Raw genomic sequence first — 13,556 nt, forward strand, 5'->3', positions numbered from 1 at the left:
CGCCCGCGGAGCTCTCTCGCGTACACGGGTGGAGGTTTTAGACTGACGGGGGCAGTGACCTTGATTGATGTCAGATGCGTGTGTCGTGATGTATTCATAGGTGTGGGCTTCCCACTTCAGGGTATCTGCCTGCTGCATTACCACATGTATCCTTTTGTTCATCGGATTACTGGGTGTACCATACTGTCTTGACTGAAGCTCTTGATCTTTATCAGTGATGAGAGTGCTGAAAATGATGATGTCCCACCAGATATCATTCTGAAGAATAGTATTATTGTATTAGATTTTTTAATTTGTGATGCTTCACGAAAATTAGAAGAAATATTTACGCACCGGTTTTCTTCGTGCTACCTTTGATTCTGAAATATCTATTGAATTTACACGTGGAAAAGATCAGTCATTTCCATTTTAGGCTGTCAGTGGTCATCGAGGGATCTCCTGTGCTCTGCTTGTGTCCTCTTGCTTGCACCGCTCTGTGTGTGGTGAGTTTTGAACACGTTTTACATCAGTGTGGTCTTTCTGTTTCATTCAAGTGAAAGGTGCCTTTTAAAACATAGTTTATCATTTATCTTCACCTAATACAGTAAAGGATTTACTCTCTGGCCTTCATGAGGCATGAGGGATGTGGGATAGTCACATAGGCTGGCTAAGCAAGAGGTAAGTATGTCTCAGTGCGTCATCACGTGGGTACTCCCTGACTTCAGTAAATCCCACTTCATGTAAGAGTTGCGTGTGGCCTCAGTCTCGTCCTCTGTGCATCATGGGCTCTCTTCTGTGTGTGTCAAGAGTAAGTTCCCCTGTGTGTTTCTTGCGTTACCCTTAAAGTCATGGCTGAAAATCATTCTAGCGATGTGAAAAGCCAACCAACCCTAGGAATGTATGGTATTACATTAAGGTATGTGAAATTCAGTTGTATACGTTTTTGCAATGCTCTTTGCTTTAATTACTGTATACAGTAGGCTGTCGCCATCTGCAAATTTAACGTTCAGGGACGTGCTTATGTGCGATTGGGTCTGGTACGGAAGAAGAGCAGAGCAAGAGGAAACCCAGCGGAAGGTTGTTTCAGATTAGTTGCACAACAGGCCAGGATGATGAGATGAGCCCAGTGAGTGAGCCTGTCACTACCCAGCACCCACACACGGCGTGGTCTTGTGTTTATGCTGTAACAGACACTGCAGGTTTGCTGTTTGCTGTAAGATTGTGATTACTGTTGTTCGCTACTTTAATGGCCTTTAAGCCAATGTATCGGTCATTTTATTATCATATCAGGGAGGGTTACTTGTGTCTTCTGATCATACATAACGTGATACTGTAGCATGTTGCACAGCTTCATAGGGGTGCACTGAGCTTTATAGGAGTCTGGCTTTTCATGACTCTGCACCAAGCCCTTGCAACTGTTGAAACCCTACTCTACTGTCATTTTGTAACTATTGTAAGTTTGCTTTACGGTACTGTAATAGTGACAGTTGTGATTGTGAATGTACGTTTTAAGCACACGTGCCAAGTATGATAAATTGTGATGTGAGCTTATGTGGGATGTGTTCTCCTTGTGTGAGTCTTGGTGGAGGATGCAAGACAGGGAGATCCAGAAATTGTCCTTGTGTAGTAAAGGACGGTTTAGTATAGTGTTATGGAGAAAATTCCAGTCGGTAAAGCATTCCTGTTGGTAAAAGACCAGATACTTAAGCTTTTGCTGTTTTTATATTAAAGAGTTAAAAGTTGCAATTTAATATTGGAGCTCAGAACCACTGCGCAGTAGAACATCTCAGTAGTTTTGGACATTTTGACGTGAAGTGTTGTGCCATTACAGTGCTTTTTTCTGGAGTCACACTTGCTGCTGTGTACCCGGAGTTAGATTTTGTAGAGCACCTGGACAGGTGCACCTGGGGTTCACCGTTTTGCAGTTTGATTTTGGAAAGCGCTTGTGTGGTGCTGCTAAAGCCCGTCGAGCTCAAGCGCGAGTGTATTTCTTGCTCGGGCGTGTGCACGTGAGAGGGAAAGGCAGTGTTGTGTGCGAGATTGAGTTGTGATGTCAACCTGGGGAAGAGAGAAAAGGAAGAATGTTTGTCCATTGGGCTGCAGCAAGAGACCAAGCCTCAGGTCCAGTTCTTTGACTTCTGCCTGTCATGGTTTTTGTTGTGGTTCCTTTTGTGATGCAGTTCATGTGACGTGTCACTGGTTGCTGGATCTTGTGTATTGTTTGTGATTTTGCTAAATGATTGTACTACAAGGGTCTGGCTGCTGTTTTTAACATTTTGATGTCCACACTGGTGCTCTGTTGTTTGTTCAAAAACCATTTGCAGGGATGTTTTTCTTCCTGCACTGCCTTGTATTACTCCCAGACCCTTCTGCGCTAGTGTACAAATAGTTTCTTGCAATAGCATTACATAGCCCCCAGCACATCCGAAATCAATGGAAATGTTTTCAGTCATGTATTCATTAATGAAGGAAATAATGTTGCAGACATTTAACTTCCAAAAACAAATTTGACGTTGCTTTGTTTTTGTCTGAATTTATCTGGTGCTTTAGCTTTTTCTTTATCAGTTGTGTGGCTTTTTTTATTAAGCAAAAAGAAAAACCCTAAATAATGTCAAGTGAAACATTTTTGTTACCTTTTTTACTCCAACTGCACAGATCGGTCCAGATGTCCAGTGGGATCTCCACAGTGGTACCACTGGTCGCGGTAGCGCTGTGGCTCAAAGAGATCCAGATGATTCAATCGCAGCAGTGTGTTGGTGCCCCACCGGTGCTGGTACTATAACCCGTCACTAAATCTAACTGCACTGGTATGGATCAAGTCTGAAGCTATTTCCCAGTGATAATGATGGGCGGGCAGCCATCTTAGTTCACACAGGAGTTCTAATGAGTTCTAAAGGAAGCTTTGACTCAGATGTGAACACAAGCAGTCTGTGAAGGACTGCATTTCGCAAGAGGGTTCATGACCCATTACAGGCATACAGACCTGAAGAGACTTTTAATTGATGACGAAGCCATCAGGTCTCTCTGCCACCTCCTAGGAGCTTGGTGATGGATGCACCTGTCCTCCAGCTGGTGCAGGACGTCTGTTACAGGGCTGTGTATCCCACCATGTGTGAGCAGACAAGTGGTTCCAAGGTGCACAGCTCAGAGGAGTCGGCCTCATTCTCCACCGCGCGGTCAGGGGGTTTGTATGTGGGAGCTGATGTGAGAAACACAATTACACTACTCCAGACGGGAGCGACAGTACTCCACAATTACACTACTCCCGACAGGAGTGACACTACTCCACAATTACACTACTCCCGACTGGAGTGACACTACTCCACAATTACACTACTCCACAATGACACTACTCCAGACGGGAGCGACAGTACTCCACAATTACACTACTCCCGACAGGAGTGACACTACTCCACAATTACACTACTCCCGACTGGAGTGACACTACTCCACAATTACACTACTCCAGACGGGAGCGACACTACTCCACAATTACACTACTCCCGACGGGAGTGACACTACTCCACAATTACACTACTCCCGACGGGAGTGACACTACTCCACAATTACACTACTCCACAATGACACTACTCCAGACGGGAGCGACAGTACTCCACAATTACACTACTCCCGACAGGAGTGACACTACTCCACAATTACACTACTCCCGACTGGAGTGACACTACTCCACAATTACACTACTCCAGACGGGAGCGACACTACTCCACAATTACACTACTCCCGACGGGAGTGACACTACTCCACAATTACACTACTCCCGACGGGAGTGACACTACTCCACAATTACACTACTCCCGACTGGAGTGACACTACTCCACAATTACACTACTCCCGACTGGAGTGACACTACTCCACAATTACACTACTCCAGACGGGAGCGACACTACTCCACAATTACACTACTCCAGACGGGAGCGACACTACTCCACAATTACACTACTCCAGACGGGAGCGACACTACTCCACAATTACACTACTCCAGACTGGAGTGACACTACTCCACAATTACACTACTCCAGACGGGAGCGACACTACTCCACAATTACACTACTCCAGACGGGAGCGACACTACTCCACAATTACACTACTCTCGACTGGAGTGACACTACTCCACAATTACACTACTCCAGACTGGAGTGACACTACTCCACAATTACACTACTCCAGACGGGAGCGACACTACTCCACAATTACACTACTCTCGACTGGAGTGACACTACTCCACAATTACACTACTCCAGACTGGAGTGACACTACTCCACAATTACACTACTCCACAATGACACTACTCCAGATTGGGTGGATGTTCCTGCTTTATTCATCCCCTGGGACGTAATTTAAGAAAAACATAGCATCTCGCTGTCGTGGAATCGATCCCCGGTCTCCTGCAGGACAGGCTGGAGGAAGACAGTGTCTGTTTCCTGTCGATTCAGCCTGGAGTGAAGTTGGCTGGCTGTCCAGCAAAACTGGGAATGAAAATGCCAGCAGGCTCTAGGTTACTACTCTTCTGAAGCTTGATTACCCAAGCAAACTTGCCAGGTATGATATTATGATATACAAGGATGGTTTTGAGCAGGTTGTTTTTCTTAAGTGTATTTTTTTATTTAAATAAAATAATTTATGTAAATAAAGTACTATGGAGTAATCAAGGCTGCTTTTGCACAGAACATCCAAACGAGTAGGGGTGAACTCCTCCTGAGCACCAGTTGAAATTCAAGCCCTGAAAAGTGATGACATTTTTGCTGTGTGTGGAATATTGATGTTCATAGTTCCTTCCTTCATTGTTTTTGTCGAACTTCTAGCGCTCTCAGGAGGTACTTTTTTTCAACACGTCGATGAAAGTGACTTTTAGATAAGATCACTTTATTAGCCTTATACAATTTCTTGCATTTGGAACTTTTCACATACCCCAGCTGGCTCTCCATGAGACACACAGACAGGGAGAGAAGCTGGGGATCAGAGCACAGGGTCAGCCATCGTACAGCGCCCCTGGAGCAGCTGGGGTGAAGGGCCTTGCTCAGGGGCCCGGCTGCGGGATTTGAACCGGTAACCTTCCAGCCACAGGCGCAGATCCTGAGCCACAGAGCCACCGCTCCGCCCCAGTATTTTTTCAAACTTTTCAAAGAGTGGAAGGATTGCTTGGTCATACAGTGAAGTAGTCACAGTTGTCATACAGCACAGTGGAGAAAGCACTTTCTCAGGAATGCTGCTGCTGCTGCGGATGAATTGGCCCGTTGTGAGGACTGTGGCCGGGAGGCTAACCTTTCCTCTGATGGCTCAAGTCACTGTTTCTGTTTGGATCCTCCTCTCAGACTGAGTCATTTACAGCTGTAGGGTGAACCCTTGACCTCCATGTCCTTAATCAGGGGATCTCGCCGTGGGATGTGGCTTGTGATGGTCTTATGTCCACAGCAAGCACAGTAACATTTCAGCCTTCTCCCCTGTCCACCAATGGAAATCATGAAAGATATTTCATTTTTATATGCAGTAGAAGCATTTCATTGCACTCATGCATATGATAAATAAACTGAACTGTATTAGCAGCCAGTTTGCTTATGGTTTCATCCAAGACATCCTAGATTTTATCCAGTTATATAACTGGGCGATTTACTGGGTGCAGTAGCATGCTCATGGATACAGTGGCAGTGCCCGAGTAGGATCGATGTCCTCGGACCACCAGTTACAAGCCCCGTGCCCTGGCCACTCCTCCACTCGTTTTCTTCTTTTACAAACGGAAGGACAGGGTGCGAGAGTCCGTCTTTTTCAAACACGGAAGACTGCAAGAAAGCCGTGTACTAGCAGCAGTGGTTTCTGCCGCAGTCCCCCCGGTTATGTTGACGGGCTCTTGCAGTCGGGGCGGTGTCGGTAGTGGCTGACGTGTGTGTATTCCCTCGAAGACCTCGCAGTCATCTTTGCAGAAGGAATGCGGCGGCGCTCGCATTTCGAAGAGGCTGATAAGGTGAACTCAGCATTTTGTCGCCCACAGAAATCCTGCTCCGGTGAAGGGGGGGAGGAGCAGGAAGAGCCTGGCTCAGCAGCTCTTCGAGCTTCACCCCTCTGCCCTTCCCCTTTCTCGCAGCGGCTGGGAGTGACTAGACAAACAGATGTGGGAAACTCACAAAAAACGTGTGTTCTTCAAATTCGGCCGGGGATCTGGAAAGCCACATGACGCTGTCAGATGGACAAGGTGGTTTCTTTCCGCTCTGAAAGCGCACAGAGCCGTGTCTGTGGAAGTCACACCTCCTTGTGTTGCGGAGTGCCCTTCGAGGGGCGGGCTGTCTCCAGGAGTTTGTGCCTGCCTGCTTCTAATCAGCAGCCAGCTTCACGGTTAGCAGTGAAGAATTTTTGATTTCCTGTCCCCCCAGCCCCCTCAGCTAAGAGGGCAACCCAAAACTAGGTCTCCAGCAAAAGCTGTTAGGCTTGCAGTCCCTTTGCAGGTTTGATCTCGCCTGCTTCATGAAATGTGAAGCTTTGCACGGTTAACGTTTATGTAGATTTAGCTTAGAAGCTGTTTTTCTTGAGGCTGTTTTTCATGCTTTATGCCCTCTGCTCTTCCAGTCCACCTCAAGAAAGTACTGTTTTTGTTTTATTTTACCACGAATAGGAAGTGTAGATCTCTGCAGTATTGCAGCTGGAGTCTGAGGCTCATGGGGGCCAGTGTCTCGATCTGCCGAAGGCTCGTTTAAATAGAGCCCTGGACTGGCCGGAAAAGATTGTTTCCAAGGGATTTTTTTTTCTTTTCAGAAAGCAGTGCCATTCTAGATTGAGCTGGAACAAAATCCCTAATAGACCATTAAGTAATTTGCTACTTGGATTGAAGGTAAGCGAGTGTGGTATTATGAAAACTTCCTTGATTTTTTTTTTGTAATACCTTGGAACCGTTTTGGCATAACCTTTGGCAGTAACCCTTAAATACCCAATTTTTAATACATTGTGTTTAGTCATTGACTGTGTTTTGAGGGAAGAGTTATTTTTACATTATTAAAAGCTGAATAACTAAGACCTCAATTGAACCAGGAAGCAAGATGTGGCCTGCTAATGCTTATTTTTTTATTCTTCAGCAAGAACACAGTTCTGCTTTATCTAAATAAGTATGTGTGCATAAGGCTTATGGAACAGGAGAATGTGTGGAGTGTTCCAGTGTCTTTTAGGAATCCTCATGGCATTCATTTTTGTTTCAATGTGATGAAAAGCGTCACGAACTTCTTTCAGCTTTGTTTAACAGAATGGTTCTTTAAACTTGATCTTTGTCATCTGTGTACACCGAAAAATAACTAAAATTGTCTTGGGATGTTTGCAAACAAGCTACAGCATGTAGTAATCGGTATCGATCAAGTAGTTAAAACTTTTTTATACTCTCCTGTTTTCAGTGTTCTTATCGGTTCTTACAGACCAAAAACAGAACCGCACTACGGAATAGATAAATCAAACCACTGCTAAGTAGCTGGCCTGCACTTCAAGACACACTCCCAGCTTAATGAGAACAGATGTGGAGTTGTGTGGCACATCAAGGTGGGCATGAGAAAAAGATCAAAGATTTGTATTCCTTTATTTTAAAACTGAGTTGTATAAAGCCTTACCATAAACTCAAGTATTGTGCTTTCCAGGTGTTTTAATTATTTTAAAAATATTTTTTTCCATCACAGTCTAAAAGTTAAATTGTTCCCTTATATGTGTGTCTGTGTGATGGATTAGGGTCACGTTGACCCTCTAAGACTGCAAGGTGTCGGACCTTGTTTCTGGATAAGTTGTCCAGATTTAATTTAATGTGCTTCGGGGGGACCCTACATACCATAACCTGTTGAGATATTGGACACAATCATTATGTAGTGTTGCTTATTTAGTGTTTATTTTACAACATCATATCTTCCTTTAAAATGGAGAGCAATCATTGCATCTTCACTACATGCCAAATGTGCTCATTATCCTCCAAGAAATTTTATTCAGTATTATGCTTCATGATTATTTAATCTCAGTAGTGATTATTTTTAATCATACGTCCCATATGTGTGGGACAACTTATGCAAAAACTTCCACATTTATTTTTGTGAATATATTTACCCACCCCTTGCTATAAGAATGCTCAATTTATTAATTTAATTTGTTATGCAAAGTTTTGCATTATGAAAAGTTTTTAAGGAATGAGTTACCTTCAAAAAGAGAGACGACTTTATAAATGTATCAGTAGTAAACGGTGGGACTGAAATGCGTGTTAAAGTACTGGGGATCGTGATCAGAATAAGGAGCTATCAGGGACTCTCAAAATGCTAAAAATTCAGCACTTGTGATAAGTGCAAAGCATTTTGCACTAATTATCAGTTCTAGTGTTTTAAAAAAGGTTGTTTCCTTCTTTCGAAAGACAAGGTAAAAGGTATGCAGTCTGACAAAACAAAAATGCAGAATGCTGTTTTATAGGTAGACACTTCCACAACTATTGCAGTTGCCCTTTGGCAGCAGCTGCCTGTTGTACAAAATCAAGCAAGTTTCTTTCCTTTCGCTTCCGTGAAAAAATAAGTTGTGCCACTTTTCTTGAACCCCACCTCATTATTTTATTTTGTTTCTTTAATAGCAGAATTGCAAAGCTCTTATTACTGTGTTCAGAAATGTATTGTGCTGTGTATTTTACATCCCACTAGGTATACGGGTCAGTAAGTTCAATGGTGTTTAAGTCCCCGATCTTGCCCAAAACTGTGTAGTTTACATGGACGGTGTGTACAGGTTTCTTAATGAGTTATTTTTTTTCCCTCCCCCCCTTTTTTTAATTAAAACATGCCCCTGTCGCACTTGAGCCACCCATGATAAGATCGCGGTTGAGAGCCACAGGCAGCTCTTGTCTGTGAGGCTGTTACAGTGACATTATCAAGCGTGCCTGCTTCATGTGTGGGCTAGCGAAATCATCGCCGCAGATGGAATCCAGGCTGATAGCTCTGAGCACATCTGCCCCTGGGTGAACAAATGGACTTGGCAGACTGGGCCTGGCCCATAGGCGGTATTTGACACCCCTCTCTAAGGACAAAGGAGTAACTGAAAATGTGATGGATTTCAGCGTTGTAATACTGTTCTGGTTAGCAGCTCCTGATGCGTGTTCTAATCTTGTATTGACTTGACCTGGACATGAATGCCCCATTATTGCAGGTGACTGTGAATGGTGGTTTTCAACGTTTGTACCCTGGAGATGCCAGTATGTGTTGGGAGATGTCTTGGATGTCTCCTTCGGGTTTTCCAGCTCTTTCCCAAACCATTTGTTTCCTAGCTCCAGAGAAGTACAGAAAGCTACAGTGGAAATTGGATAATTGTTTTTCTGTGAGTTCTTTTATAGTCCTCCTTCAGCTTGTAGTGGTGGGTGACCATTCGCCTACAGTCATCAAAGAGATCTCTGACCTTAGACATGATACTCAGCCATACTATGTGTCTTCAGCATTTTATACCCTGGGGCAATAGTAAAGACCTTCACTGGCCTGTATATAGTTCTAGAGGCTTCTGTTTCACTTCCACTGAATTCATTGTGCATTCGAATCCAGATTTTTGTTAGCATTTGTTTAAAGGAAACCTTAGAGGTGTGAAAGTCATCCAGACTCTCTATCCAGTGCATTAATCTTTATAGACACGTACCTCTCCCTCCCAGCCATTAGGGTTAGTGAAAAACCCTGCAGTACGCACAGCCGCAGTTGGTAACAGTTTGAGTATGTTAAAAACAGGGGGTTGGGTTCCCACAGCCTGTACTCATCAGTGCCTAATATGTGTTTGCATACGTCTCCCCTAAAAATTACAAATATAGTGACATACATTCTTGCCAGCAGCCATATCACCCTGCAACTCACAACTAGCAGCCCACTGGAGCTCAGCAGGTGTGAGCCTGGTCAGTAGCTGGATGGGAGACCTCCTGGGAAAGACTAAGGTTGCTGCTGGAAGAGGTGTTAGTGGGGCCAGTAGGGGGCGCTCACCCTGCGGTCTGTGTGGGTCCTAATGCCCCAGTATAGTGACAGGGACACTATACTGTAAAAAGGCGCTGTCCTTCGGATGAGATGTAAAACAGAGGTCCCAAAAATCCCAGGGCATTTCTCGAAAAAGAGTAGCGGTGTTACACTAGCGTCCTGGCCAAATGTCCCATTGGCCCTTACCAATCATGGCCTCCTAATAATCCCCATCTCATCACTCAGCTCTCCTCCCCACTGAGAGCTGGTGTGTGGTGAGCGTTCTGGCGCACTATGGCTGCTGTCACATCATCCAGGTGGGGCTGCACACTGGTGGTGGTGGAAGGGATCCTCATTACCTGTAAAGACCTTTGAGTGTAGTGTCCAGAAAAGCGCTATGTAAGTATAAGCAATTAATAATAATAATATAGTTTAACATATCAAATCACTCCCTTCGCCTCAGTTTGAGGTGTCTGGATTTCTCCTGAATGATGAATGAACCTTACATCACTTTTTTTCCAACACTGGGATTCGATTCAGATATTGAATGTTTTTCCTGCTTGTTTGACATGTCACTCCTGAGGACTCTTGACACTTTTTCATTCGTAGCTGCCTGCTTGCACCACGGGCCCTGATTGACACCTCTGCTTATTGTCCGTATGGATGCCTGTTTAACCCTTTCCTGTTCAAGCTCATCTCATTTCTCATTCGTCTTGTGCTGGGAGGCCATGGTTGTGAATAACTCGCATCACAAATGGTAAAAAAAAAAGACTTGAACAGGTAGCGCTGTGAGGAGCACAGTCCTCACATGCCCACACCAAGAGAGGACTCTCCTCTGTTTCTCATCCCCGAAGAAGGCTCCACAGCCGAGACGTGTTTTCTCTCTTCCCTTTCCAGCGGGGAATAAACCTTTACTTGCTCCTTTGCAGACGTCGCCTGCTGACGCAGCTCCCCACCTGAACTAATTTGCGAAATGAGCATCTGATTGTCTAGCTTGGTGGTGACACACGAGACTGCATAGAGCCACGAACTGGTGCAGGAGCCACAGGCTTTATAGATACGTTGGCGGGCAGGATCGTGTCTGAGTAAACGTTCCACAGGGTTGGGTATGTGAACAAGTTTTATGGGTGGCAAACCTGTGGTTGTTGAGCCAATCTGTATATGATGCTTTCCTGGGCGGGGGTATGAATAAATCTGCATGCCACTGTATGTTCAGCTGTTCAGCACAATGTGAATGTGTACCTCTGAAGCATCTTAACAATTGCCATTTTTCAATTAATATTGTTCCAATGAAATTGGGTCTGTGCCAGCGTGATGTTTGAAGGGTGTAAATAATGCTGAAGATGCCGTTGGTGTGTGCGTTTTTGAATGGTCTTTTTATGGGGAGGAGAAATTGACGGTCGGTAAACCTGATTCACAGAGTGATTACTGTTAGTCACTTCTCAGTCTTGAGACTGCCTCTGGCATTTCAGTAACTGCGCTCTGTCAGTGACAGCCTGGAGAGGGCTTTATTGTGATTCTGTGTTAAAAACTGTCCCTTTGCGTTTGTTAAACTGTCTAACGTTTTCCAAATTTCTACTTTGTGACAGAAATTAGTTGATTTTTAGAGCCTGAGTAGCTGAACTTTTCCGAGAGGACTCTAATCTGGGGTAGACCACTCCTGCAGTACAGTAATGGTGGTCTGAACTGGCCATCTGTAGGACCAGGTGAAGGAGGACAGAAAAGTTCATTGACAAATAAAAGGATCAAGCAAATATTCTTGGAGGATTTTTTTTTCCAGGATAAAATACGTCGTCTTAGTTTTCACCCAGTAGCTGTTTGTGGTGTTGAAGCATGGCTGAGCAGTTCTGAACTTCAGTGTGGTGTGTGAGGCCCTGCTGGATATCTGGGGAAAACGCCAGCAGCCCTGAGGGTTTCTCCTGCCAATAATTAGTTCCTTTATTTGTTTAAATGTCTTCAGACTACAAGGCGGTTAGCAGAAGTATACGACATTCCTGTTATTGTCCTCTGCCTAATGCGGCACAGCAAGATTTTGATAAAGATTTTGATAAAAATGTGGAAGTCCGTCGCTTTGCTGCAGATATTACTTTGCAGCTTGTCAAAGGCTGTTATGGGTCCGAGAGGAAGACGTATCGGACGCAAAGGACTTGGTTGACCTGGCTAGCTAGGGTTTTAGATGGGTGGGATTTAACTCAACAAGGCTCTTTTATTTCCGTAGTATCTCACAGGCACTGACGTATTGTCACATCTTCGATAGGCTGCCCTCAAGAGTCCTGCTAAACAACCTGTGCATTTTCGAACCGCTGTACCCAGAGATGTCAGAAACAGATTTCAGACCCCTCGTGAGCTCTTCAGAAGAAAGATGGCACAAGTGAAGACCTGCTTTCAGATTGCTGTCTTCGGGTGTTAAAATAACGATCACCAGTGTATATTCAAGCTTGCAGCGAGTTTAGTCTCTGCCTGGATGTGTTGATTTGCTTTTAGACAATAGCAGTTTGAGTTGCGGGTCAGCACTTCTGTTATGGAAATAAATTTACTGCAGTGGGTTCTTTACTTACTGTATCTTTTTTTGTGTTTATTTTGTTTTTTTGAGGAGGTTTGTGAGCTCTTCTAATCTGTCCGAGGAGAGTGGGCTGAGCACTGTAAGATTTCTCCTGCTGAAGGTTATTTTTGATGAACTTCAAAAGGAGTACTTGCAGTGTCTTTGGAATGTGAGGTCTGGCCCCTGTCTCTGAGTGTCTCCGAGTGCAAAGCCTCGTCTTTATTAAAATAATGATCATCTGCATATATTCAAGCTCACAGTGAGTTAGTGCTCTGCCTGAATGATATGATGATCTGCTTTTAGACAATAGCACTTTGAGATTTCCCACAGGGATATCCGTGGGAAGGGCATCATAGTTATTAGTGCTGGTTGTAATTGTGGCAAATTGTAATTGTGAACTTCAAGCATGAAATATAAAAAAATATACATACTGCATTTTTCTTGAGGTAAATGATCTTGTTACACATAGGAGCGTTCAAAATGGTTCTGTACAGTAAACGATGTTTGGAATACTGATCTGCAGGATGCTGACAAGCAGTACCAATATTACCAAGCCTTTCCTCTTGTTTTCATTTTGTTTTAATGTTTTTTTTTTAAAATACAATTAGGAAGACCATTACATAGTCATTAGCATTTGTGTCAAACCTTTTTGAAGTTTGAAGACTAAGGATTGGCACTCCATTGTGAAAATAGCTGAACCGTTTTTTTTAGGAATGAGTGTTCTGTTCATTTCTTCATACAGTACATACATGAAATTAGCTGCTTCTGTCTTTGCTCTTGGGGAAAATTAGACTGCAGGTACTGCACATGAACAGATCTTTCTGCTGCGTTCTGTTGCACTTGCGGTGTGCTTATAGCCCAGCTTCTGTATCTGATAAATAACAGATCTACACTCTTATTGATCACTAATAAGTGATCAACCTTTACACTGTCAAAAAAATAGAAAGCTGACTCCACAGTAAAATGTGACTTTCTTGTCATAAGTGTAACCATACACCATATATCTAGAACTCAGTCCCCCTACTCGTACAGATCTGGGGTCTTAAACACAGCTGTTTGAGATGTTTAGCAGAAAAAAGGGATCACTCTGCCATGTCTGA

The 13,556-nt window shown here is 44.0% G+C and overlaps 1 protein-coding gene across 3 annotated transcripts in view; it reads left to right on the forward strand.

The window, feature by feature from the left end:
- The window catches only part of tab2 (TGF-beta activated kinase 1 (MAP3K7) binding protein 2), a 55,801-nt gene that overhangs the window by 27,467 nt on the left and 14,778 nt on the right, over positions 1-13,556 (forward strand). The window contains exon 2 of one of the 3 annotated variants that reach the window (XM_088626834.1): positions 6,745-6,820. The exons of the other annotated variants lie outside the window; for them this stretch is intronic. The gene's annotated coding sequence lies outside the window, so the exon portion shown is untranslated. The remainder of the gene's footprint in view (positions 1-6,744; positions 6,821-13,556) is intronic. 3 annotated transcript variants of the gene reach the window in all.

This window comes from Lepisosteus platostomus, chromosome 3, assembly GCF_059453375.1.
Source record: "Lepisosteus platostomus isolate fLepPlt1 chromosome 3, fLepPlt1.hap1, whole genome shotgun sequence".
Lineage (NCBI taxonomy): Eukaryota > Metazoa > Chordata > Actinopteri > Semionotiformes > Lepisosteidae > Lepisosteus > Lepisosteus platostomus.